Here is a 24071-nt window from a genome sequence, read left to right on the forward strand (position 1 = left end):
AACAAGGAACTGGACAGATAACACCGAAAAGAGATTTTCTGGCAAGGCAGGCTGAGAGGGAGTGACCGTTCTTCCTGGAGAACATAAGGAAGTGTTGACAGGGTCAGTTCTTAATGTGGCCAAGAAAGAACTTAGTTCCAGTGAAGGAAACTGAGTGAACGCAGATGACAACCAGTCATGTTTTTCATAGAGCTAGAAACCCATTACGTGAGGCCCAGGGAATTCACAGGGGCAACCTTGGCAAGGGTGACCTTTTGAGGACGTTCCCAAAGCTCAGTAATGTTAAATAATTGGTCTTTTTGCTGAGATATGAGTTTGAATTCCATGCTAGGTGGGGCTGGGACCAGGACACAAGTCACTTAGCACATTAGTGTAGCACAGAAACACCCAGGAAGAATCTGTTCACCACCAACCAGCCATATCGCTAGGCCTTTCTTGAGTGCTGATTTCTGTGTGTGAGGATTGACCACAGAGGTCAATCCCAGTGGTTTTGTTCCCGTTTTGTGACACAGCCATTGCAAAGGGAAGAGGCACCCTCAGTTGGCGTTCTAAGCCTGGCCCTCTAATAGCCTTGTATCTCTCATCTGCAAGAATGTTAAGATTTTGTGTTTGGTGTGCAGATTTTTAATAATCCTGATCTAGTATTTCTTCCGAGTTCAGCAACATCCACCTTTCTCGTTTTAGTCCCTGCCTTAGTTTGGGTGTCCCCAGAAGCCAACTCTAAGTCAAGGTTGTTCAGCCTTGGCACTGTGGACGTTGGGGGCTGGCTAAGTCTTTGTTGTCGGGAGCTACCCTGAGCGTTGTAGGATGTTGAGAAGCGTCCCCAGCCTCTGGGTGCACCCTCAGTTATGACAACCACAGATGTCTTCATATATGACCAAGAGTGTTCTGGGGCAGAAACCACTTCTCCAAGTCAAGGGTTCAAGCAAACCCTTGACTAACTAAGTACAAACATAGTTGAGTTGGAAATCGATCCCAGGAAACACTGGTACAGGAGTGGAAAAGCATGTTAGTTAGGGTTCGCCAGAGAAACAGAACTAACAGAATGTGTGTGTGTGTGTGTGTGTGTGTGTGTGCGTGTGCGCGTGTGTGTGCGCGTGTGTGTAGACAGAGACAGGAAGACAGAGATTTATTTTAAGGACCTGGGTCACACAACTGTGGACTTATACATCCAAAATCTGTGAGATAGGCTGGCAGACAGGAGACCCAGGGAAGAGCTGATGTTGAATTTCAAGTCTGAAGGCTGTCTGCTGGCAGAATTCCCTCTGCAGGGGGGAGGAGTCTTTTTCTATTAAAGGCTGTAACTGATCAGTTCAGGCCCACTCCCATTGTGGAGGGTAATCTTGACTCAATCTGCTGATCTACTAAAAAGTTACTCATTTAAACAATACTTTCACAGAAACGTCTAGAATGTTTGACCAAATATCTGTGGCCTAATCACATTGACATTTAGAATTCACCATCAACAGAAAGTAAAGGGAGAAAGCCAATAAAGGTATGTTATTCAGCAAGTTCTCTTGGAAATGGGAGTGCAGTTCTGCTGGGGAAATTTGAGAAATGGTATAAAACACCTGTCGCACAGTTATCCAACCCATTCAAGGTGGGGTGAGGGAACTGGGGTATTTGTACACCAGTTCCCATCAGTCATGGATTGAGGTCTGTTCCCAAGGAGCTTTCATTCCTGGGCGCTTCTGGTTTGCTGCCTACCCAGGAAAAGTAGGCTCTGGCAGCTAAACCCAGAAGGCCGAGAGGTGCTGGTGCTGTTGGCAACCGGAATTCTGACCGACATGGAAGAAAGTGGTCAGCAAAGGCCTATGGGTAATGCACTGAGAGCATCTGCTGCACTTTGAGAGCAGTCCGTCGATAATTGGTCCTGCACTCTGGCTGGTGTTAGGATCTTCTTCAGTGGCACTGCTGTCATCGTTTATTGGCCTCTTTTCTCCATGCCCCAAATATTTGAACGTTTAAAAATTGTAGTAAAAGACACGTAATGTAACAGTTTGCATCTTAAGCATTTTAAAGTACATAGTTCAGTGGCCTTAAATACACTCACATTGTTGTGTTACCATCACCACCATCCATCCACAGATGTTTTTGTCTCACAACACTGAAACTCTACCCGTTAAACACTAACTTTCCCCTCTTCCCTCTCCCCAGCCCCTGGCGACTTCTCTTCTGTCTCCGGGAACTTGACTCTTGTAGGAACCTCATTTGAGAGGAATCATACAGTCTTTGTCCCTTGGTGACTGGCTTATTTCACTTAGCATAATGTCCTCAGGGTTCATCCACGTTGTAGCATGTGTCAGGACTTCCTTCCTTCTTAAGGCTGAATAATATTCCATTGTATGTAAACCCTGTTGTGCTTATCTATCCGTCCATCACCGGACACTTGGGTTGCCTCTGCTTTTTGGCTACTGCGAATAGTATTGCTGCAAACATGGGTATACAAATATTTCTGGCAGTCCCTGCTTTCAATCCTTTGGGGATATACCCAGATGTAGAAGTGCTGGATTGATTGCCTTTTGAGTGCCCTACATAAAACAACTAAACGCAGTGTATGGAAAACAACTGGTCAGAAAGATGAGCATTCTAGGGAAGGAAATAAATTGCCCATAAATTTCCAAAATCTGGATTCATCACTTGCCATGACCCTCAGTCAAACCAGAGCTGCTTTGAGTCCAAAACACATCTGTGGATCGTACATAGTCACCGTAGCTTCACGTTCTACAAACAGTTCTATCTGTCTCCTCCTTTGCCTTCTGATGAAGAGCTTTGTTTATGAAATGCCTGTCTTCCGAAGTTCTTGAAAGATTTCCAGTGAGTTGCTCTCATAAATGAAGGCAAAAGCATTGCCTGGCAAAGCCTGTGACTGACAACATCTTTTTTTCGTTACCTGATCTCTATGCCTTAATTCTCTAGCACTTTCCATGTTCCCTTTGTTTCCCAGAGTTCTGCAGCAAACTGCTGTTTAGCAAAGAGAAGCCAAATTCAGACTTAGGCCAAACCCTCGTTGCAGTCTGTTTCTTTTTGTTGTTGGTACCGGCATCACATCCCACCTGGCCAGACCTGCCAAGTATTTTGGATTTCCTAGAGGAGGTTTTTATTCTGTCTGCTTGTCTGCACTTGTATACAAAACCTGTAATTATATAATAGGTGAACTTACTGGTGTGCTCTTGTGCTTTCTTTTCTTTGTTTAAACCAGCTGAATTGGCCCTTTTTATATTTTGAGCCTATTGTTACCTTTCTAACTGTTACAGTTTCCTTCCCCCTGGCTTCTGATACTTCAGCCTTTATGCCAGCAACTAAATATTTACGTAAGAAAAAAAAAAAACATTTAAAGTCATTTTTTTTTAGTGAAATCTTAAAACTTTCCTATTTCCTACTACAATCTGAATGTTTTCATGTTATAACTGCAAATGACTGTTGGTGAAAGCATTTTGTTCTTAAAATATGTTATCCTGTTTTTGGATAAGAAAGATCATCTATGAAAGTCATCAGAAGTTGTGTGCATACTTAACGCTTTTGCTTAAAGGTCCAAGTCATCTAATTTGTGACGTTCCTAATCTGCCCTTAATTCAGAAAATGGTTTGTGGTTAACACGTCACACAGAGCTTTCTGAAAAGTTTTATAAAATATGGGAAAATTAAAGTGCAATAAATTCTTGATAAATTTGTTCATTGATCAAAATCCTGATACTTTAAAGAGAATAGAGGGAAGCGTACGTCATTGTCCGTTCTGTTCTTCAATGTGGCAGACTTTCCTTCAAGCTTGTTAATTTCCTGGAGGCTAACTCAGTGCTCTTCAATTTCTATAGGTTGTGTTTTTCCTAAGATCTATGGAATCTTAGGTTGTAGAACTACCGTGTTGTCCTTTTTGTGTTCTTTGCCTAAAGGACAAGCTTGAAGAGAGCTGGATTGGATCTGATACTTTTCCTTTGACCCTCAGTAGATGTTGAACGTAAAGTGCTTAGAATAGTGCCTGGAACACAGTCAGCCTCTCAAATTATTGGTTGTTGATGCTGTTGCTGTTATAGTTGTGGGGGCCATTGCTCATTAACCCTAAAGAGATTACCAAGGGATTTTGGATTAGTGTTCTTGGTGAGCATAGCTGAAGACAGCTGTTAAATGAAACAGTAGATAAAATACGTAAGTAAGAACTGAACATTAAGGCTTTATCTCTGGTATGTATCTTAGGGGTAAGAACTTGTGGACAGCCAAATCTAATGTCTCGTCCCACTTCCAGTCTTTTTTTCTTTTTTTAACCAATGCCATTCTTCTCTTAGCCATATTCTTCTTGAATGGCTCTTGCAGCATTTTTGTTGATGAGGTCAGGGATCTTGCTTTATTTCTCTCTAACAGGGAATAATGTGTTATCAGAGTAGTTGCCCAGAGAAATAAACAAGATCATTTCATTGAGTAGACATCTTTCACTTCCTCTGAGTCAGAGAATGTTACCCAAAAACATTCAGAGAGAATTTTTCAGGTGGAAATGATCAATGCACGGTAGTCCAGAGTTCACTGTAAGATGGAACAGTTTTATACAGTAAATGCAGAAGCAAATAGAAACACAAACACAAATTGATAAGAATCAATCTTGAATTGATTCTGCAAGCCAGAACGAAAATGTGGTAGGAGAGAAAAGGAAACCATACTGTGAAGGAGTAAAGTTATATATGGTCCCAGAGACTAACCAGATTGATCGGGAGGCATTTGTCCCAAAACTCAGTACTACAGTAAAGAAGGACAATCTGGTTCCCTTCTTAAAGGGAAAGCCTTCAGAGACCCTTTGCTGAAAAGGTAGAAGCAGTATTCAAGAGGCAAAGGTGATGTCCAGTTCCAAGGAGATGGATCCCAAAGGATGATGGAATTTGACATTTAATTCATCAGATAAGGAGGCACAGACATTGTCAATTTGATTCATTAAATATGTGTGTAGCCCTTTGGTCTAAGCAAAAAGGCAGGAAAGAGCACTTTGCCATAACAGGGATTCTAATATTAAACATAACAAGTGAGTCCAGAGCTGATCATTTGAACCCAGTTTAATTCCCTTTATGTCTTCGGGCAGCTCACCTTCTTATTTGAGAATACACATGAAAGAGCCATCCTGGGTAGTCAAAAGGGAACTAACTGTGAGATCTAGTCCCAGCTCTGACTCAACCTGTGTGACACCTCTGGTTTAACTTGACAGTGTTGAAGCATTTCTTTTTCTAGCCTTAGCCCTTTTCTTTTCAACTATCTTCCCTGAAACCCTAGTACATAAGACAGATTAAAACAAACCTATTAGCTCCGGTTCAACTGAGGGCTAGGGTCCCAGAATCCAACCTATAGAAACTCTTCCTTTTGTCTTCACCCACTTGCTCATGACCTGAGCCTCTTAAGCATGAGGATTCTGCAGAAAACAGTTTGAAAAAGGACCCGCTGCTTGTTCTTCCAAAGACACTTCTGACTCTGAACATCCAGTGTCATTTATATATTTCACATCCATTTCATCTAGGCCTTCTCCCTCCCATCAAAATGCCCTCCGTCACATGTTCTCACTCAAAAGCAGCAGAAATCTGACTCCAAACATTCGGAAGCAATAGAGATGTTTTTTAGACTAATAATCTGTTCCCAATGGTCTCGTTCCAAATCTGGAACAGGAAATGGGAAGTTCCAGGGTGTACAGAGCAGACTAAAATGTTTACCACCTAAGAAAACTTTCCTTATGTATCTTCAGGCCCTTTCTTTTGTCGAGCTGTATTGCCACCAGCCACTGACCTTCATCTTTAAGTCTGCATTTTCACCATTAATTTCAGATCAACACACACACAAAATTCTCTCTTGCTGAGCAGGACAGAGGATCTACCTTTCAGGACAAGGAAAGAGAAAAAGGGGTGCGATTATTATGTTTTTCTCTCCTTGTCACATAGCAACAAAGAATAACATGGGATTAAGTGTCGCTCTGAGTAAATAATATCTTTATGGGCCATTGGGGGGAAAATGCTCTCAATAGACTTAATCATAACCTCTGGGGTTTCATATAATTTTGTTTTATCTTTTAACACTTGATATTCGGTTTGAGTGATAATTTAGGGGTAAACTTGCCTTCTTTTCCTATGATGTTGCAAACTCCTTAAGGGTCAGAACTTTTCCATACACAGCTCTGAATCTTTTCTAGGGCCAAATATGTTGCCTAGTATAATGTAGCTGTTCCAGGAAATCACGGTGAAGTGAATTGAGAAGAGTCCAAAGTCGATCTTCTAAATAGAGGTTGGCAAACTACAGCTCTTGGGCCAAATCTAGCTCACCACTTGTATTTGTAAATAAAGTTTTATTGGAATACAGCCATGCTACTTTTTAACATATTGTCTATGGCTGTTTTCATGCTCTGATGGCAGATTTGATTCGTTGTGACAGAGGCTGTATGACCTGCAAAGCCAAAAATATTTGCTATCAGCCCTATTAAGGAAAAAGTTTAGCAACCTGTCACCTAAACTCCAGGTGAATGAATACATGTAAATATTTTAGTGATATATATTTTTGTTATTGTTGAATTACTTTCCAGTCCGTATAGTTTCATTAAGCAAATTTGCTACTTATGTTTCAGTTATTGGTAAATAGTCACATGAGTCAAGTAGATACGAAATTAATTTACCCACTATCATTGATTATTTTTATTATCTTTGGGGTTTTTAACTATGCAATTGGAAAAAAAAATAGTTTTTCCCTTCCATGTCTTATTAGTTAAAACTCTTCTAGTTTTATGTAAAAAAAGGCAATCTCAAACTAGCCATCTTAAAAAAACCTAAAGTAATTGGAGAAGAAATTGATTGCCTCATGCAACTGAGGAGTTAAATGTTGAGCTGGCTTCAGGAGGTGCTGGATTCAGAGGCTCAAAGATGGTGTCAGGGCCCTCTCACCAACTTTTGGCACAGCTAAATTCTTTTCGCATGTTTGCTTTCTTCTTTTTTGCTAGATGTAGATGTAGATGGTCCACATCCTCTCACATGGAAGAAGGTTGCTGCTAGCTTCAACAAGTAGTTCTGTATAGCTTGTTATCCAGAAAGAAGAGGAACTTGTCTTTCCTAGTATTCATATATTAAATCTGTAAAGGAGCTCTATCTGCCTAAGTCTTGTGGCAGCCCTGAGATCAATCACTGTGGCCAAAAAGATGAGATGTCGTATAATTGATCGCTCTTGGGTCATGTGCTCAACTCCACGTGTACTGCGTTCTATAACTGATAGTCCCACGATAACAGAGCATTGTGGATAAGGGGCAGTGTCCCAGTGGAAAGAAGGCCACTTTACAATAAAAACAGTGATGTCTATCTACCATAGAAATATTTTATACCAGAATTTTAGTGGAGGACACCAGATTTTACAAACAACGAACAGATCTAGGAAACAGATCACTCTCCCTCTCTTGTGTTATCTTTCACCATCATCACCGTCATCATCTTTCATCCTGTCGATTATGTGGCTCCAGGGAACTTCACATTACAGTTTTAGCTGCTTTAGAAGCAGATTCCATGTTCAGAACTCTACCCAAGCTCCCATTTGCATCAAAACTTATATCTTATACTCTTGGGTTCTGCTTGTTCTCTTCCATATAACTTGTTGGTTCTGGGTTTAATGCAGTTACATGGCTGAAGTTGGAATTTATTTGTAACATTGCCCTGAAAATGTTAAACTTCCACCATTAAATGGTTAAGATGTAAGTGTTTTCAAAGTGAGATTAAGGAGTGAAATGAACAGAAGAAATGCCAGGGTGCAAAAGGATGGGACAGATTTTGAGGGGTGGGGAGGGGTTAGGAGAATGTCTTATCCCCCCATGCGTCCCCACCACACTTCAACCCAAGAGCATCTATACTTTCAGATCCTGAAAAGTGGCCTCATAGAGGCTCTAAACTGTGTGAGTGAATCATTTAGAAGTCTTAGTATACGTTATATTCCTCCCTGCTTGTCTTATAGCTTCAAGACACTGTGATTGGGATCTAAAATAATTACTACTCTTCAGTGTCATCCACACATAATTAGCCTCAGATTATAATGAATTAACATGGTTTGCCCTGTTCATGAAGTGAAGTGATTCTATTACTGTTTTTTTTCCCTCTCCCATATTTAAAATAAAAACACTTTGAAACTTCCATTCTATTAGGTGAAATTCCCTCTAAAATGTCAGCTCACAATGAAGGATAGTTAAGGATGGCTAGGTAACCAGATCGTCTGAGTTACAGGGCACAGTTCAAATGATTCCTGGCTCCTTTGCTTTCTCTAAAGCATTGCACCTGTCTTTAGGTGTCTCTTAAGAAGGCTGTCTCCTTCTCCATGTCTCCTCCCTGTGAATACATAGAAAATCCCCAAGTGTGATAAAGGTTTTGAGTCATTTTGAAAGAATCTGAACCAGAGAGATTTATTTGTTTCCATAATCTATAGAACTTGGCACAGACAGATGTTAGTAATAAAAGCATTACACAATAATTCTAAATTTGTTTCTAAACAGACTTCAAGGAATATGTTTCTGAGAGTGAGAGGGCGAAGGAAAAGATTTCAGAGCGTGGGCTTACCTTTTCATTCTCATTACATATACACAGAGCAGCTGCATGAAAATTCAAGGCTTTGAAGCCAAAGTGCCCAGGAATTCCCACCACTCTCTGCTGTCCCTACGGTTTTACTTTGAGCACCTCAACGTGTGATCCAGTGTCCAGCTCATAGTAAGCAAAATATCCCAATGTATGTATGTCTCAAATTGATTCCTCCTCAGTAACCTGGGGTTTTCTTTGGCACTTTTATTGCCAAGCCACAGGTTTGAAGCTGAAAACAGGCTATTTTCCGCGGAAGTTTCTCATGTATAAAAATCCATCTCAGATTCCAACCAATGCAATCAGAGAAATTAGTTTATTGATGAAACTCTTGTCCATGAATGGCTTTTTGAAAATAAAAATGCCTTTTTTCCTTCTTGAAAAGCATGAAACAATCCCCTTATTGTCCTACTTGCTTCGAATTTATTTTCCATTCCTTATTATGCATGCCTCCTTCATGTCATCGATACATAAGCCATTATGTGCCTCTTATCGTATTTGCTACAACTATTTTCTCAAGATGATGTCGAAGGACATTAGATACCAGAGACTAGCTTTGCAGGAGTGAATTAATGTCAGTGTTGAAGGAGTCTATAATCATATGACTGAAGGGGCTTTCAGGAGACCACACAGTACGCTGATGACAGAATCAAGAATGAAACTTAGGAATTCCAACCATTTGTCTTGTGCTCTGTCCACAAATGATGTTGCGTATTCTTAGTCTTTAGTAAAGACTTGCTGAAAGCAGTCCATTGACTGGTAACATAGAACATTCATGAAGGAGTTTTTAAAAAATAAGCCAATCGCAATTTCTTTGGTGATCATACAAAATTACTAAAAGAAAATGGTGTGCATGTATGACTCTACATGCAGTGTTTTTTGGTATAAGGTAAGATTGTTACAACTTGAAGTGCATTGAAATTTTCCTTTGATAGTTTATTTTATTTAGAAGTCACAAGGCTCTAGTTTATCTGATATTGAGGAAATGTTTATGCTACCTATGAAATTATTGCTGTGTGGCGTTGGGCAAAGAGTATGGACTCATGAGTCAGATAGACCTGAGTTCAAATGAATTTCCATCAGCAACTAGCTATTTGATCTTAGACAAGTATTTATCATTCTTGATACTTCTGTTTTTATTATTGTAAAATGGAGGCATTAAAACTGATTTCTTTTTTTAAAGAAAGACTGATTTCTAGGCTTGTGAAACTTAAGTGAAATAATGCATCAAAAACATTCAGGACAGAATTTTGGAAAGATGGCAACTGTCGTGTGGAACATTTTAGATGCCCCTCAGTCCCTGCATAGAATCAACAGAGCCACTCGAGAGCCATATGAGAACCCTGTAGACAGTGTTGGCAATAACGTAAAGTGACAAGATAGCACCACGAGTCCCAAAGTGCAATAGGATGAGGACAGAACAACAGAAGCCACCGTATCTTCCTGTTGGTGGAATCTGTGCAGAGTTGAGGGAGTTTCTGACAACCGAAATGACCAGACATCAACAGAGGACTTTTGTGGATGTATATATAACTAAGCTTACGTGCTCTTTCCATGTAGGCATAGTACAGTTCTAAAAGAAATGATGAACAGGAGAGCGATTACAAAAAAATTACATAACTGTTTTCAGGAATGCAATCTGTGATGGTAGTGAATAATTATTCTAAGATAGTTGTGTTTGTAATATAAGATAAAGACAATGAGTAATTGTGAGATAGTTCTAATTCTGTCATTCCCTGTGTCCTTGAAAACCAGGATGCTCAGCATGTAAGATATACCAGTGGTTCAGAAAAATCTGTGACCCTGAATTTGAATTGAAAATATCAGTATGAAATCATAAGGCATTCTATTTTAACCATTATCTCTGTGTGTGTGTGTGTGTGTATATAAATATATATATAGTATTTCCTGGCTCTACTGGAAAGGTCTAGAAACAATGAGTAGCATTATGGTCCCGAAATACTATTCCTGTTAAAAGAAAGTAGGTCTTCTTAGGGAAATATGGCTGATTCAAGGCCCGAGGAAGGAAAGTAAAATACGATAGAAGTGATATTTTCTGAAAAAAATTTTTTTTCAGTACGGTCCTATGAGTTTTAATATTTCTATGAAATTACCTTTAATCTTCTTCAAAGTTGCATTTTAGGATTAACAGAATTGAAATTATTGACTCCACAAATTTTCTTTAAAGCTTAGAAAAATATTAAGTATTTAATTTTAACTTTTCATTTAAATTGGCCTTTGCTGATTCAGAGGAATGGGGACAGAAATTCAACTTTTAAAATTATTAGAAATTCTGTCAAAACTGAATTATGACATATATCTACAATATATATTATGGCGGTCATAATTGTTTTTCCAAATGAAACCATCACGTCACTAAAATAGTGGTTTATATGATATATCCTTGTGTATAGTATCTGAAGCTGAGAAGATGTGCAGAGGTATTTGTGACTTGGTAGTTTCATTTGGAATAAAACATGACCAACATAAGATAACTCTTAGAATTTGGTACCTTTTTTTTGAGGTAGTAATCAGTTTCTCAATGTGAAGAGGATACCAATTACAAAAGCTGTTTTAGCAGTTCACTTAGTTCTTACCATTTGAACATCATAGGTATATTCTTTTTGTTGCATTTTTTTCAAGCAGACAAAAGTCAACATTCTAAGTCATAGGGGTATGTGATATAGTTTCTTTCCAACAGAGATCTTCTTATTTAAATTGTGGTAAAATATACAGGTTCATTATCTATATATGAAACCCTTGAGGCAATATATGTTTTAGAATTCTTCAGATTTCACAAAAGTAATTTAGTGCAAAACTCTACATTATATAACATTCCCACCCCCAAGCAGGGCTGGGGGCAGCATCTCACCATCAAACACATTAATGATTCTGCAAAAAATATATATATGAATATTCTTTCACTAAGTGGAATAAATAAAACCTATAAATAGGCTTCTATTGACTTGGGTCACATTTTGCTGCCAAATGAGTTTATGCAAAACTTGCAGGAGAAAAAAAATGGATTTGCAAAGCTTTTTCAGTTTTAGAATGGTGGATGAAGGGATTGTAGATCTTTCTTAGTTGTCTCTTTTTTTAGAAAAGCAAAGCAGCAAAATGTACTGAGAGGACACCACCCCATTCTGTTGTCACGCCAAAAAATGCATACCTTGATTTTAAACATGAACAGATATCAGAAAAATTGAATAGCGACTGAGGTAGATGGAATAATGGTGCCCCAAAATGCCCCCATCCTTATCCCTGGAACCTGTGAATATGTCACCTTACATGGCAAAGGGATGTCGCCCATATGCTTACGTTAAGAATCTTGATATGGGAAGGGTGTTCTGGATCACCCAGGTGGGCTGACTTAATCACAGTCTTATAAGAGGTAGGCAGGAGGTCAGAGTCAGAGATGGAGACGTGATCCCAGAGGCAGAGTTAGAGTGATGCGCAGCCACGTGCCAAGCAACATGGGCAGCCTCTAGAGGCTGGAAAAGACGAGGAATAGATTCTCTTCTAGAGCCTCCAGTAGGAGCACAGCCCTGCTGACACCTCGATTTGGCCCTCTAGGACTCATCTGGGGCTTTTGACCCGTAGAACTGTAAGGTAATAAATTCATGTTGTTTTAAGCCACTAAATTTGTGGTAATTCGTCACAGCAGCAATCGGAAACTCGTGTAAAGAAATCCTAATCCCACGCACCTACAGTCAATTAATCTATGACAAAGGATGTAAGGATATACAATGGAGAAAAGACAGTCTCTTCAGCAAGTGGTGTTGGGAAAGCCGGACAGCTCCGTGTAAATCAACAAAATTAGGACACTCCCTCATACCATATACAGAAACAAACTCACCACGGTTTAAAGACCTAAATGTAAGACATGGCACCATAAAACTCAAAGAAGAGAACATAGGCAGAGTGTTCTCTGACATAAATTGTAGTGATATTTTCTTAGATCAGTCTCCCAAGGCAAAAGAAATAAAAGCATTAATAAACAAATGGGACCTAATCAAACTTAAAAGCTTTTGCACAGCAAAGGAAGCCATCAACAAAATGAAAAGACAACCTGTGGAATGGGAGAAAATATTTGCAAACAATGTGACTGACAAAGGGTTAATATCCAAAATACACAAACAGCTTATACAACTCAATTTTGAAAAAACAACCCAATCAAAAAATGGGCGAAGACCTAAATAGATATTTTTCCAAAAAAGACATACAGATGGCCAACAGGCCCACAGAAAGGTACTGAACATCGCTACTTATTAGAGAAATGCAAATCAAAACCACAGTGAGGTATCACGTTGCACCCGTCAGGATGTCTATCATCAAAAAGTCTACATAATAAATGCTGGGGAGGGTGTGGAGGAAAGGGAACCATCGTACACTGCTGGTGGGAATGTGAATTGGTGCAGCCACTATGGAGAACAGTATGGAGGCTCCTTTAAAAACTAAAAATAGAGCTACCATATGACCCAGCAATCTCTCTCCTGGGTATATATCTGGAAAAAATGGAAATTCTAATTTGAAAAGATACATGTGCTGCAATATTTATAGCAGCATTATTTATAATAGTCAAGACATGGAAACTACCCAAGTACCCATCAGCAGATGATTGAGTTAAGAAGATGTGATATATATTGAATATATCACACACACACACACACACACACACACACACACACACACACAGGAATATTACTCAGCCATAAAAAAGAATTATATATTACCATTTGCAGCAACATGGGTGGACCTAGAGAATATTATGCTTAATGAAGTAAGTCAAACAGAAAGACAAATACTGTATGTTATATTTATATGTGGAATCTAAAAAATAATAACAAGTGAATCTGTATACAAAACAGTAGCAGACTCACAGACATAGAAAACAAAGTTATGGTTACCAAAGGGGAGGAGAGGGGCAAATTAAGATTATGAGATTAGCAGATACAAACTACTATGCATAAAATAGATGAGCAGCAAAGATTTACTGTATAGCACAGGGAATTATATTCAATATCTTATAATAACCTATAATGGAATATAATCTAAAAAATAACTGAATCACTATGTTGTACGCTTGAAACTAACGCAATACTGTCACTCATCTATACTTCAAAAACAAGTAAACAAAAGAGAAAATCTCACTAGACTCTTCAAAATGTCTAAGTCATGAAAGATAGAGAAGACTAGAGAACTATCCCAGATTGGGAGAGATTAAGGAGACATGACAACTAAATACAGTGTGAGATCCTGGATGAGAAAAAAAAGCATCAGTGGGACAATTGGCAAGATTTGAATAAAATTTCTAGATTAGTGAATAGTATTGTGTTATGTTAATTTCCTGATTTTGATCATTGTACTATGGTTATGTGAGCTGACACCACTAAGAGAAGCAGCATAAAGGAGAGGGGGAAGTTCTTGGGCTTTTTTTGCAGCTATTGTGTAAATCTGAAATTATTTCAAAATAAATTTTTTTGTAAACCAGTAAAGATAAACCAAAGGGAGTCCACTTCATTTCCTTCATCATGTAATAATAATAAATAATTAACATTTATTTAATGATTACTATGGACTAGACACTGCTCTAAAGCTCCACATATATTAATATAAACCTTAGGCTAGAAGGGGACTCTTATGATCTCGTTTTATAGACACGGAAGTGTGGAGAGGGTAGGAAACATATCCAAGGGCACATAGTTATGAGAACTGTTAAAGTCTAGAGTCTGTTCTCAACAGCTATTCAAGGTGATTGTCTTGCACATTAAAGTTTGAGAACATACGGCATGAATTTCACTACTCAGTTACAGTAGAGCATTTGATTACTCAGGAACCTTTGCTTACTTCCTTATTACTGGCTCTTTTCCATATTGGTGACGTTGACAAATAACCGAACACAGCTAGCGAAGTTGTTACACTAGTAATATTTTCAACTGATGTATATTACAACAAGGGAACACTGGTTCTACAGAACTAATGGAGTTTTTCTATAGAATTATCCCTTTGTTGTATTACTTTTCCTCATTTTTATCAATCTGTGTCTTGACATATTAATTTTCTGAAATGTTTTCAAAACTCCCTGGTCCTACTTGTTTCCCTCAAAACGTTCAGCCTTTCTGTCTGTCTTGGTGCATTAAGTACAATTTCCACACTTTCATTCTAGAGTGGAATGCATCTTATACTGACATAAGTATAAGTATATAGTCTAATTTTATTCACATGGCAATAAGACAGAAGGAGTGGCCAGAAAAACTGGGGGGAAGGAAAAGGTAGAAAGACTGGGAATGACATTCTTTCTTTTTGCGGTACGCGGGCCTCTCACTGTTGTGACCTCTCCCGTTGCAGAGCACAGGCTCCGGACGCGCAGGCTCAGCGGCCATGGCTCACGGGCCCAGCCGCTCCGCGGCATGTGGGATCTTCCCGGACCGGGGCACGAACCCGTGTCCCCTGCATCAGCAGGCGGACTCTCAACCACTGCACCACCGGGGAAGCCCTAGGGAATGATGTTCTTGAACACTTGTATGATAGTGATCTGAGTTAAGAAGTAGGAGGAGGGAAAAGAGAGAAGAGGTAGAACTCATTGTCTGCTTTAGTTTGAAACCCCTTAGCGTTATTTTCTCTGCCTTATGCCGAGTCAAGCATGTTGTCGATACTCAACAATAAATAATTGGCCATATTGGCTTTACATGCTTAATTCCCCATATGTAGAGATTAAAATGTGCCTCTGAAAATAAGACTCTAAAAGAGAGTCTTTGATATGTTCTGGTGGAGGCTGTAAATCCTAGCATTTTATGCCCAATCTTAGATAAGTTAAATATATACCATTTTACCCTTTCATTATATCATGTTTCTTTTTAATATTTTAAAATAGGTACCTGCAAACTGAAAGTCTTATTCTATTTAGAGGCTTTCGACACACATCTATGCCCACATAGATATGGATATGGTTATACCTAGCTATTTATCCATATGTAATATATAAAGCAATTATTCACTGGTAAATTTGTACATTTCATTTTCCAGTAGTGTATTCACTTTAACCACATACTTTCTAATCTTTCTGCCTCCTAGTCTCAGATTTTTGAATTCAGATTTCCTTCCCTTTGTCTGTATTTAAAAATAATAATAATCATTTTACATCTATTACAAATAACAATACCTAGTCCCTGATTGAATGCTAACATTGTAATTCATTCTCAGGGTTCGGCTGCCATTCATTCATACCTCGAGCTGTGCTCTCATTATGTATGACATCAGCAGAAACTCTCAATTCAATTCCAGTCTTTTATTTAATTAGGGACTGTGTATTATTTGGTTTGTAGCCCCTTCCACTGTGTAATGGGAAAGGAAGAAAACTTTGAATATATATTCTAATTGATATTTTTAATACTTACTCTAAAAGCAATCAAAACTTATGTTAAATATTAATTATAATATTTTTCTGCTTTTGTGCACCTTGATTTATTGCTGCCCTTTTGGGCTCACTTTTAATTATATTACAGGAAAACAAAGGGTATTTTTATTGGAAGAGTTATTTGGCACAGACAATACGTTCAATGGCGATGGTTATACTGAACTTTATATTAAACTTAATTTTCAAAAGCATATTTAACACAGTTTGCCAGGCTTTTTAAAAATTATTTTTCCTTCCTTTAGCAACATGCCTCTCGGGTCTCTGTATTAGAAATCAGGGACAAAGCTCATAAAGGAACAAAGACCCAAAATCAGGGATGGTCTTTTAAAAGAGGTACAGTTTCAAAGACTCCTAAAGATATAAATCAAAGTGCTTTTGAATACAGAGAGCATTCTAAAAGAATATTGAACTGTTTGCTTAAAATCTCACATTATTTCCTGCTTTTTAAACCCTGTTCCTTTTTGAAGGCTAGCACCAGATGGGGACAAAAGGAATATTTTCATGCAAAAATCAGGGCCAGGTACAGAGGCACAGTCAGAGTCTATTTCAAGGGGGGACAGGAATTTAATTCAAGTTATTCTCCTCTTTATTCCACATTTAAGAGATTTGAAGGATTTCTCCACCTCTCTGACACTTGTGCAGACATCACTAGGTACTGGTTGCACCAGTGGCAGGTACCAGGAAATCTTGGTGTGGAGTTTTTAGTCCCCTTGGAATGGATTCTGAAAATACCGCAGAGTTTAAATATGTCTGCTCAAGAAGGGTGGGGCTTTGTGTTTTTTACAGTTGCCCTTCTGATCCCTTGTAAGAATAAAAACAATCTATCAGTCTCTTTCCCTTTTAAAGAGAATCTTTTGTGACCCACAGGTGGGCCTTGCCCCAGAGACGGTGTTTAAAAGTGTGAAAAAAGAAAAATCTTCAGACTTTTGAGAAAGATAGAGATTCTACTTACCTTGTTGTCGATGTATGCTTTTTTATGTTTTATTTTTTATGGAATATTTCTAGCACTTTGGCTAAATCAGTACAAATACGAAAAATAACTAATTGATCATTCTGTAACAAATTTCACTTTCCAAAAATTATGACCAAATACAAGGCTTAAGCCCCTATGATATGTGTGTTTCATTAAGCAAGTGTGAAGTCATACCTCTAAGTGGAGCAGGTATCTGTGATTTTTCATGTTACCATAGTAACGTGTAATTTTTATTGAACTGTGGAATAAATAGGCAAATAAAACATACATAAAATATTGATGGGTGTTGGGTCTGCTGTCTGGGGCTTTAGTAACTTATGGTCACTACCATTTCTTTTTTAACTCCTGTAGCCATTTTTCTAATTACAGCCTATTTTTTTTTAACTACAATTTCTTTATTATTCATCTGACGCATAAAGTTTGCTTTTTAATGTGGTTTCCAAACCCCACCTTATAGTATACATATCAGAGAGAATACCGAGGATGTAACAAGAGCATGGAAATAAAACAAAAAATGTTTTCTACATTTTCTGAGAGAATTTATGTGATTTGCTTTGTCCTATATTGACTTTCCAGTTTTTGACTAATTTTTACAAGCTATTGACAGTGACTTACGTTCTGTGTTTAAAATATATAACACTGATGAGAAAATAACAAATACAAATAGCAGTGCATTATTCACATTTGAGAAGGCAATTTGTATGTGAAAATAGGTATTCCAACAGTATAAGCTAGAAAGAAAAAAGGAAATTGAATCAATTAGATTATTCATTTGAGCTTAAAAAGAAATAAAAGATGAAATTGATCTAACATCCACATATTTTATTGAAGGTGATTATTATGGTACTGTGTATAATATGTATATTATTATTATAGTACTATGCAGCCTTTATCATTTCAGTTTTATAAGAATTTACTGGGAGATAAATTCATGCTCGGTATTGTGCCAGTTATTAAAAATAAGAAGAAAAGGTCTCTGACCTTAAGTTACATCCTGTTAGAAAAGTTATGGTAAAATAGAGAAAATCGCTTAAAATTCAGCATAGTGTCTGGAAAAAAATTAAGATGTATCCCTACCTCATAGCTTACAGCAAAATAAATTCTAGATTGATCAGATTAAAATTTGCAAAATGAGGGCTTCCCTGGTGGCGCAGTGGTTGAGAGTCCGCCTGCCGATGCAGGGGACGCGGGTTTGTGCCCCGGTCCGGGAGGATCCCATATGCCGTGGAGCCTGCGCGGCCGGAGCCTGTGCTCCGCAACGGGAGAAGCCACAGCAGTGAGAGGCCCGCGTACCGCAGAAGAAAAAAAAAAAAAGAAAAATTGCAAAATGAAATCATTAACATACAAAGAAAACAAGGTCTTTTAAAAATATTTATAGCATCTTAGTATGAGTGAGAGGAAGGCCTTTCTATGTGTGATCAAAACCTCAGAATCCACATTTAAAAATGATAAAAGCTGTTGCATAAACGTGAAAAAAATCCACACAGCAGAAGAATATCATAAAAATGTCAAAAGACAAATACTTTTCTTACTCATATCACAGTAAAGGACTAAATTTTAATAGGTATAATATTATTACAAATTAATTTAAAATGTACAACATAATAGGAAAATGGACAAAAGAAAAGGAAATACAGTTGACACTAAAATGTTTGAGAAATGCTCGTAGATGAGCATTTATGAGATAAAGGCAAGTTAATGAGATGCCATTTAGCGTACTGGTAAAAATTTTTTAAAGTTTTATGACGAACTTGTTAGCAAAGGTTTAAGTATAACTTGTTATAAGCATTGTAAGAGTAGAAGATAATTTATGATCTGCTTGGAAAACAATTTAGCAATATCTATCCCAGAAATGCACATTATTTCATTTCTAGGGCATTCTCACATATGGGCAAAATGCAGTTTACTTACTGCAGCACTGCTTGCTATATAAAAATCATGGAAAATCGTGGAAACAACCTAAGTGTAGAGGATGCAGTAAATGTTTTTCAGTACATTCATATAGTGGAGTACTATGCAGCCATTAGAAAAACGAAGCATCTCTTTGAGTACAAATATGGAGTTACGTCTAAGAATATTGTTAAATGAAAACAGCAAGGTGCAGATCAGTGTTGTAGTGTACTCCCATTTCTGTAAAAACAAAACCAGTAAAATACATATGTGCTTCCATATGCATAGACTATCACTACAGGTGCACACAAGAATACTTGTTATCCCTGAAGAGATGAATTTGTTGTGTAGAGAACAGAGATGGGATGACAACTTTTTTATCACTCTGTATCCTTCTGTAAATTTTGAATTTTGTCCAGTTATTTATTGTGCCTATGTAATTAGTTTTTGAAAATAGTTGTTATTTTTAAGACAATTACAAGGGCAAGTACAAAAATAAATGTTTAATGCTGGGGAAATTTTAAGTGACAAATGACCACCCTATAATGCTTTCAGAAAAGGTTTAGAATAAGTAGGTCTTGAGCTAGACTTGAAACTAAAAAGGAGATCAGGAAGTATAGTATTACCATGAATTAAGATGGCCATAACCATATCCATATGGTACAAGGTATGGCCACATCATTCAAGCAAGTATAAGATAACGTGGAGGATAAAAAGAGAAAGAGATTATGGAAATAGAGAAAAAGAGTGGAAGGAACAATGAGATGAAATTGTCTGTTTTGCAATGAAAGCAAAATAATGGGTTTATAGCTCAGAACAAATATTCAAATAACAAGGTAGAAAGTACGATGGTCTTAATGATTATTTTGCAAAAGTACCCTTTTTTGCATAAATTCTTGGATGAGGAGAAGAGGTGTGATGTATTAGAAAAGGCCGTGAACACAGAATTCAGGAGACATTTCGTCTGGTCCCTGTTCTGCCATTAATTAGCAATGTAACCTTGAGAAGGTCACATTGTCTCTCCAGCCTTCAATTTTATTGTCTGTTATATAAAGGGGTGGGGGGCGTGCAATAGATTCATGATTCTACAATCATTTTTTATATGAAGAATTTTTTTTTCAAATGAAATGTGAGTGCAAACCAGTAAAACAGATAAAAGCAGGGAAACTTTGTATAAAGCAGGGATGGGTGGCTCAGAGCTCTTCTGTACAATATCTTTCTTTCCCATTATGGCCCTCTTTAATGGAGCTAAATCAAAGCCTTGGGAATCAGCAAAGTTCAATTTGAAACTATTTACTAGAGGATTCCTAAGGTCCCTTTTCATAAGAACATTCACAATTCTAGAAGGTAATTGATTCATAGCTTTAATCATGTTGTGAAGTTTCTACAGAAATATTTGAAAAAATAATGACAGTAGTGTGAAGCTGCGCAGGAAGTAATTACTTCAACAAAGGTTTTTTAAGCATCTTTTCTGTGCTTGGACCCCCCCATCTCACAAGATACAAGGCTGGCTGGAGTATGATCCTGCCCTCCCTGATTCTTGCAATCTTTTGGATTTTTAAAATATGTTTAGGGTTCTCTAAGCTTCTTGCATACGTATGTTAAAGTCTTTTATTTGTTTGGGAACTTTTCCATTGTCTTTTTCCTCCCCTTCTGGGACCAGTTCCACATATGATAGTACTCTTGAGTGTCTTACATGTCTCTTTTGCTCTTTTTTCTTCTTTCTATCCTTTATTCTTGCTGAGTTTCAGATGGAATGTCTTTTACTGACCTGTTATTAGTTTACCAATCCTATCTTCTGCTTTGTTAAACCCCTCCTCCAAGTTACTAAATTCAGACTTTTTTTTTTTTTTTTTTGCGGTACGCGGGCCTCTCACTGGTGTGGCATCTCCCGTTGCGGAGCACAGGCTCCGGACGCGCAGGCTCAGCAGCCATGGCTCACGGGCCCAGCCGCTCCGCGGCATGTGGGATCTTCCCGGACTGGGGCACGAACCCGCGTCCCCTGCATCGGCAGGCGGACTCTCAACCACTGCGCCACCAGCCCGAGATGTTGTATTTTTAATGCTAAACTGTTCGTTTGAGTCGGTTTTTATAAAATCAAATATGTGTTGTGTATTTCTCCATCCTTTATTTTGTTCATCTTTTTCTCTGTTTCTTTGAGCACATTAATCATAGCTATTTTAAAGACTTGGTTGGCTAATATCAGCATCAGGATTATCCATGGGTTTGTTTCTGTTGTCTAGTTTTGCACTTGGTTGTTGATTATGGCCGTTCCACTTCTTGTGTTGAAGCATTTTTGACTGTATGTAAGACATTGTGTATAAAATACTGTAGAGACTTCAAGCATTGTTAACTTCCACGAAGGAATTCTCCTCTTTCCTCTGCTTAAGCTGATAGTGTGAAGGACTGATTGGCTAAATGAAATCAGGGATTGTGCTGTATTGGGACTGAGTTGTAACTTTTCCAACCTCAGTTTCAGTTTAGCTCTTTGATCGTTTACCTCATGCAGCTTCAAAATTGAGTAAATGTATTAAGGCCACATAGTGGAGGCCTCTAAGTGTCCAACCCTAGGTGTCAGTCCCACACAAATATCAAAAGATCATAGTTTCTCATCCCCCTTGTCCCTCAGCTTCAGATGAATCTAGAATCAGTAAACGGACCCAAGTAACATTAACTGCAAATCTTTGGAGCTAATTCATCCCTCCTTTAAGGTTTCTCATGTGTTGCTCAATTTGTTTTCAGGCCTTCTCCCCCAGAAGGTCTTTGTTTCCTAAGTCTGCAAGATTGTGGAATTTTTCATTCTGCCTTCTGGAATCTTTTAGTCTATTTCTTTAGCCTTTCACACAACCTTAGATTGATCAGTTCATATATTGATAGAATTGGACTGTCTGGTTGAAAGCCCTCAAGTCTCCAAACTGTATTATTCTGGCTTCACTATACCACTAAAAACTTTGCTCCTTCTTTCTGTAATGACCATCTGCTTGCACCAAGATCTCATCCTGTGCCCAGTATGACAAATACCCCCAGGAAAAACACCAACACTCATCTCACTCATCAACTCACCACCTACTGGTTCTCCTCTCACTTACACTGTAGTCAATCTGGTCTTTGTTGCTTTCTGATGCCTGTGAAAACATGACTATTGCAATTTATGCAGCTTTGTCTCATTGTCAGTGCAAATACCCATCTGCAGTAACCTACTACATCCTACTCAGAAACATACTCTCACGATCCAGATTTTCAGGAACCTTAAAATCTAGGCAACATGAGACAAATGTTTTAAAGTTTAGTATATGACATACTATTTATGTTACCATGTATGAACAGCTGTTTCAAGGCTTTCCTCTAAATGGTTTGTCAAAGTATAGGATAGTCTCTGGTCATTTAATGTAAGATGCAATTAATAAATATACTAATAACTGAGGCTAAAATTTCTTGTACATATACAACACTAGCTAGCAACTTCACTCCGGCAAAGCAGAATTCTGTAAAACAAGTTTTTATAAGAATAATCATGTAGGATAAAGTTAAATAAAATTTTAAATTTAAATTTAAATAAAATTTTAAATTTTAAACTTTCTAGGCTGTCATGCAATAATCATAAGTAGTACCTTGGGTGAAAAGAATGGTATTTTCCACTGGTGTATGTATAGAACATAGGAAGTATTGTCTTATAACATGCTTTGAAATTCTAAGCCACTTGTGTCACTATCATTTGTTTCAGCTCCCAGCATATATCAACATGCATTTTAAACTATTTCTTCAATTAACTCCAAGATATCCATCATGCTAAAATTTTTAGAAAGCCTGGAGTGCTTAAGAAATTGTGTGTATGTGTGTGTAAAAGTGTACTTAAGAAATGAATTTGGTTTGCATACCTTGGATTACTGGGGATTTATTTTATTCTTTCTTTTGTTCTTGATTTTCTCATGTTTAATCAGTGTTATATTAGTAAAGCAATTCAAATCTAGATTAAAATTTAACCTGTAAAAGGGTTGCTTGAGAAATGAATGAACTGTCTCTGCCATTCCATTTTTTCTTTTTTAAAATTTTTATTGGAGTATAGTTGATTTCTAATGTTGTATTAGTTTCAGGTGTACAGTAAAGTGAATCAATTTTATATATACATATATCCACTCTTTCTTGGATTCTTTCCCATATAGGTCATTGCAGAATATTGAATAAAGTTCCCTGTGCTATACAGTAGGTCCTTGTTTATCTGTTTTATATAGAGTAGTGTGTATATGTTAATCCCAAACCCCTATTTATCCCTCCCTCCTGCACCTTTCCCCTTTGGTGACCGTAAGTTTGTTTTCTAAGTATGTGAGTCTGTTTTTGTTTTGTAAATAAGTTCATTTGTATCATTTTGTTAGATTCCACATATAAGCGATACCATATGATGTTTGTCTGACTTACTGCACTTAGCATGATCATCTCTAGGTCCATCCATGTTGCTGCAAATGACATTGTTTCATTCTTTTTGATGGCTGAGTAATATTCTATGGTATATATACACCACATCTTCTTTATCCATTCCTCTGTCGACGGACATTTAGGTTGCTTCCATGTCTTGGCTCTTGTCAGTAGTGCTGCAATGCACATTGGCATGCGTGTATCTTTTCGAATTATGGTTTTTTCCAGATTTCACTTTAGTAAATCTGCTAAACAACTTTCCACTGTGGTTATACCAAATGATTCTCCCACTAACAGCATAGGAGACTTCTGGTCATTCACCATATCACCAATGATGGTTAGCATTGCCTTTTTAAAAAACATGTTAGCCATTCTGACAGGTTGGAGTGTCATCTTGTGGTTTTCATTTCCTTTTCTATAATGACTTGGTGCAGTGGAGTGCCTTTCACATGATCTCAGATGGCTGTTGTGAGAATTGAAGGATACAAGGCACGCCAAGCTCTTTGAGCAGTGTCTTACGCGTAGCAGGTGCTCAGGGAAGCCAGGCATTCTTGTTAGTATACCTTTACCTATTTGACTGTAGTGAAGGACCGTGGTGTGACCTCAGTATGGCACATTTTCCTACCTTCTAATAATCACTGTTCTTTTCCTTTCTGGGTTGCTAAGGCAAAAACAAAACAAAACAACAAACAAGCAAGCAAAACCCAGACAACTAGACAAATCATAAAAGAGAACGTTAGTAAAACGAGAAAGAGAAACATTTTTACGGCTGCGTTTCTATTGTAACTAGTATAAGCAACAAGGTTTATTTTATTGAG

At 37.8% G+C, this 24071-nt stretch overlaps 1 long non-coding RNA gene across 1 annotated transcript in view; it reads left to right on the forward strand.

Annotated features, from left to right (window-relative positions):
• The window catches only part of LOC137233134 (uncharacterized), a 515352-nt gene that overhangs the window by 173012 nt on the left and 318269 nt on the right, over positions 1 to 24071 (forward strand). Inside the window, exon 3 of the long non-coding RNA XR_010947312.1 lies at positions 8573 to 8692. This is a non-coding gene — a long non-coding RNA (uncharacterized lncRNA). The remainder of the gene's footprint in view (positions 1 to 8572; positions 8693 to 24071) is intronic.

Source organism: Pseudorca crassidens, chromosome 10 (genome assembly GCF_039906515.1).
Source record: "Pseudorca crassidens isolate mPseCra1 chromosome 10, mPseCra1.hap1, whole genome shotgun sequence".
Classification (NCBI taxonomy): domain Eukaryota; kingdom Metazoa; phylum Chordata; class Mammalia; order Artiodactyla; family Delphinidae; genus Pseudorca; species Pseudorca crassidens.